The 5,467-nt window shown below is 36.2% G+C and overlaps 1 non-coding gene across 1 annotated transcript; it reads right to left on the bottom strand.

Moving 5' to 3' along the window:
• Positions 1-308: 308 nt before the first annotated feature.
• Positions 309-415, bottom strand: LOC128039350 (small nucleolar RNA R71). Its single transcript, XR_008193854.1, has one exon. It is a non-coding gene; the product is annotated as a small nucleolar RNA R71 (small nucleolar RNA).
• Positions 416-5,467: the final 5,052 nt, after the last annotated feature.

The following is a 5,467-nucleotide window of genomic DNA, read 5'->3' on the forward strand; positions in this document are numbered from 1 at the left end:
GACCTGAAATTGAGGCACAACAGTTCGAGTTGAAGCCAGTCATGTTCCAAATGCTTCAGACAGTGGGCCAATACAGTGGAATGCCTACCGAAGATCCTCACCTACACTTAAGACTGTTTATAGAGGTGAGCAATTCTTTCAAGTTAGCTGGAGTACCCAAAGATGCATTATGATTGAAGTTGTTCCCATATTCACTAAGGGACAGAGCTTGAGCTTGGTTGAACTCATTACCACCAAACTCAATTTCAACATGACAAGAGTTAGCAAAAAAGTTCCTTATGAAGTATTTCCCGCCTAGCAAGAATGCTAAGTTGAGGAACGAGATCGCTACTTTCCAGCAAATGGATGATGAGTCATTGTATGAGGCATGGGAAAGGTATAAAGAATTATTATGAAAGTGCCCTCATCATGGAATCCCACATTTCATACAACTTGAGACATTTTATAATGGTCTCAATGCTCACACGAGGATTGTAGTGGACGCTTCTGCTAATGGTGCTCTCCTTTCTAAGTCTTATAATGAGACTTATGAAATCATTGAGAGGATTGCCAGCTACAATTATCAATGGCTAACCAATCGAGCAGTGTCAGGAAGACGAGTCGCTGGAATACATGAAGTAGACACTCTTAGTTCACTCGCATCTCAAGTATCATCAATATCCTCAATGTTAAAAAATCTTACTACTAATGGGTCTAATAGTTTTGCAGCACAGCCACTGAATCAATTTGAAAATGTAGCCTATGTTTATTGTGGGGAGGGAGATTTGTTCGAAGAATGTTCATCAAACCCAGAATCTATGTATTACATGGGTAACCAGAACCAAAATCGAGGAAGGTAAGGGCTGCAATCCAATTTCTATAACCCATCATGCCGAAACTACCTAAATTTTTCATAGAGTAACTAAGGGGTAGGAACCAGTAACAATTATGTCCAACCTAGATCGACCTAGCCACCTAGTTTTTCCCAACAAGCTCAGAACCCAACCCAAGATGAACCATCCAATAGCTTAGAGAATCTATTGAAGGCATACATGGCGAAAAATGATGCTTCTCTAAGGAATTTGGAGAATCAAGTGGGCCAGCTTGCAACTGAACTCAGAAACCAACCACAAGGTGCTTTACCTAGTGATACAGAGAATTCGAGGAATCCAGGGAAGGAGCATTGTAAAGCATTTACATTGAGGAGCGAAAAGACTTTAGAGCCCAATTCCATCGAAGTTGAGAAGGAGCCAGCTGACGCTCAAGACTCAGAGGAAGTTCAACCGAGTGTTGAAATTCCAGTTTCACCAGAAATTGAATTTGTAAAATCCGACGAGGTAACTTCTGAACCAGCTAATTCTGATCAACTAAAAACTTTATTAAATGCAGAATTGCCACTGAAAACAAATCAACCAGTTCTAGTAAAGAAACCTCCACCACCCTACCCTCAAAGACTTCAGAAGCAAAAGTAGGAAATTCAATTCAAGTAGTTCCTAGACGTACTCAAGCAACTTCATATCAACATCCTGTTGGTTGAAGCACTTGAACAAATGTCGAACTACGTCAATTTCATGAAGGATGTCTTGTCTAAAAAACGAAGGCTTGGAGAATTTGAGACAGTAGCCCTAATGAAGGAATGTAGTGCATATCTTCAAGACAAACTACCCCCAAAATTGAAGGGTCCTAGATGTTTTACCATACCTTGCAATATTGGAGCAACATATTATGGTAAGGTACTATATGACTTGGGTACGACTATCAACTTGATGCCCATGTCAATATTTAGAAAGTTGGGATAGGTGAAGTTAGACCTACTACGGTTACACTTCAATTAGCAGATCGATCCTTAGCACATCCAAAAGGAAAAATCGAGGACGTATTGGTACGTGTAGACAAATTTATCTTTCCTCCTGACTTTGTGATTCTAAACTTTGAAGCAGACAAAGAGGTGCCAATCATCCTAGGAAGACCATTCTTAGCAACTAGAAGGACCCTTATTGATGTGCAAAAGGGCGAGCTTACTATGCGTGTTCAGGATGATCAGGTAACATTTAACGTTTTTAAGTCCATGCAATTTCCTAACACAATTGATGATTGTTCTGAGTGTCTGATTTAGAAGATTTAATCGTGGAAAAGGAACTCAATTATGTTGAGGACCCATTGGAACAAATTTTGACATCAGATCCTCCAAATAATGAAGAGGAGGATGAATACTTAGCTTTGTTAGAAGCTAATCAAAGGGGATTTAATCTGTAACCTTGTTTTGAATCTTTGAAGTTAAAGAAAAGGGATTATGCCCAACCAAAAGCGTTAATCGAGGAGCCACCTAAATTAGAACTGAAGGTACTTACCTCACATTTGAAATATGTTTATTCAGGTAACTCTTCTACTCTACCTATGATTGTTTCAGCAGAATTAACTACTAAGTAAGAAGTGAAACTCATCCTTGTGTTGAAACATTTCAAAAAGGCTATCGGATGGACCATAGCCAATATTCGTGGAATTAGTCCATCTGTATGCATGCGCAAGATTATCTTAGAAGATGGCAGAAAAGGGACATTTGATGGACAACGGAGACTGAACCCCATCATGAAGGACGTAGTCGAGAAAGAAATCATCAAGTGGTTAGATGCGAGTATAATTTACCCCCATCTCAAATAGTTCATGAGTAAGTCTGGTCCAGTGCGTGCCAAAGAAAGGAGGTATCACGGGCATTGAAAATGAGAATAACGAGTTGATATCGACTAGAACGGTTACGGGATGGAGAATTTGCATCGATTACCAAAAGCTGAACAAGGCAACTAGGAAAGATCACTTTCCTTTGTCGTTTTGGGACCAGATGCTGGATAGACTCGCAGGGCGAGACTATTCCTATTTTCTCGATGGATACTCAGGGTATAATCAAATTACAGTAGCACTGGAAGGTCAACACAAGACAACATTCACCTGCCCGTACGGTACATTTGCATTTAGGCGCATGCCATTTGGTTTATGTACATTTCAAAGATGTATGATGTCTATTTTTACTGACATGGTTGAGAAATATTTGAAAGTTTTTATGGATGATTTTTCAATATTCGGAGATACATATGATGATTGCCTAGCCAATCTAGCCAAGGTACTAAGGCGATACGAAGAAACAAACCTTGTACTTAAATGGTTAAAGTGTCATTTCGTGGTACGAAAAGGTATTGTTCTAGGGCAACGGATAAAAAAAACATGGAATCGAGGTAGATAAAGCAAAGGTAGATGTTATTGAGAAACTTCCACCTCCAATATCTGTAAAGGGTGTTAGGAGCTTTTTGGGCCATGTCGGTTTCTGTCGAAGATTCATCAAGGATTTCTCCAAAGTTGCTAAACCCTTATGCAAATTATTGGAGAAGGACATGGCATTTAAATTTGATGAGGAGTGCATAAGAGCTTTCAGCGATTTGAAGAGTCGGTTAGTCTCGACACCCATAATGGTCACACCAGACTGGGATTTGCCATTTGAATTGATGTGTGACGTAAGTGACTATGCGATCGGAGCTGTCATGGGTCAGCAAAGGAACAAAGTTTTTCATCCCATCTACTATGCAAGTCGGACTCTGATAGGAGCTCAACTGAATTACACGGTAACAGAAAAAAAGTTACTTGCTATTGTGTTCACTTTTGACAAGTTTCGATCTTATCTTGCAGGTACCAAAGTGACTGTTTATACGGACCTCTGTTTATACGGACCTGTAACACCCCTATCTCGTATCCGTCGTTGGATTAGGGTTACGAGGCATTACTGGACAAAACATAGTTCATCACGATCATTTATTAATATTCATGCACGAAACTATAATGACTTCTTTACAATAGTTATCAAATTCAAACAACAACCATTCATTCATTCATATATGTCAAATTCATATATATATATAAAGCATAAAACCAATTAATTCAAACATGCCTTATTAATCATATCACAAATACGAACCATGCTTCAAATTCCATCAACTCAATATACTCCATTCAATCAAAATTTTCAAACCATATGGACATCGCATTCTTTGTATTTGACTAGCTAATTTAAACCAAACATATTTTATTCCATATATCAATCACATAGATCACCTCATTCTTTAGTATACATCTATTTCAATGACTAATTATTATACGAACCATTTTATATACCTATGCACTTTCACATAACAAGTTAAAACGTATTATATTATACCATTTATTAGTTATTTGAATATGATTCATTAGCAAATATTAACAAATGGATAAATATAATCTTTATACATTACCAAATATCAAAATCTCATGCTTATCAAAATGAACCAATTACCATAGCCGAATATAAATATGCATCATATATATATGTGTATATCATAATTATCTCACCTAATGATCAAAGCAATTTTCATCATTTACAAAACAACTTACAAGGCGATTTATACATCAAAACATAGGTCATTAACAAACCACACCGAATATCCAAATTCACATGGCATAGCATAGTCATCACATAGCAAATACAAACACATACCAATATTAACATTTAACCGAACAACTAACCACATAAATATATCGAATTTGCCGAATCACAAGATAGATTATAGACATCATCTATTATTTAATAATGCACAAAATAAGCTAATTTAAATAGTCAAAGTGCTTCCAAGAATTACATAGCATTCGAATACCTAAATCATAATCAAACATAATTCATCTCATATACTGAGCATACATTAAGACATCGTTTAGTACAATTTCATGCCAGTAACTAGATATTAAACATACCATTTTCATTTACTAAGTACCAAGTCAAAGTTTACATATTCACACCCAATTCATGCACAATTTACCATAATTTCATTAACCATTTTCAGGCGTAAAATACAATTTATAGTATATCCAAATCATATGCTCAATAACCAATCCAAGCTACCTATACCAAGCCATTTAACTTCATCTATTCGGTCAACAATACAACCTTGAAAAAAAATCAAACCAACTTCACAACTCAAATCAAAGCTAATTATACCATTTCATAGCCTAATACAAACATAAAAATGTCACTTTATAAGTATCCATATAAATGACTAAACATACCTAAATCATATACTTTATTTACCATATAAAATCGTACCTAAATGACAGATGCTCAATCAATATATATATGTATTCATCATTTACCTCATTACTCAAACCAAAACATATAACCATGAAACATACTTCCCAAAATGAACTTTTACCATAACCGAATATATACAAACATTAGCATCAATATCAAGCCATTTTCGTATGGCTACAAATATACAGATCAAAATGAACCATGTCGAAACTAGCCTATACATGCCATAATTCGAAAGTATAAACTTTTAAAGTATCGAAATAGATTTCGATAGTGTGACGATGTTCCTAGATGATCCCCGAACTCGAGCTAGCTTTCAAAATCTATAAAACAATGAAAAGACACACAAAGTAAGCTTTGAAAGCTTAGTAAGTCATAAGC

The sequence above is a fragment of the Gossypium raimondii genome, chromosome 2 (assembly GCF_025698545.1).
Source record: "Gossypium raimondii isolate GPD5lz chromosome 2, ASM2569854v1, whole genome shotgun sequence".
Taxonomy (NCBI): Eukaryota; Viridiplantae; Streptophyta; class Magnoliopsida; order Malvales; family Malvaceae; genus Gossypium; species Gossypium raimondii.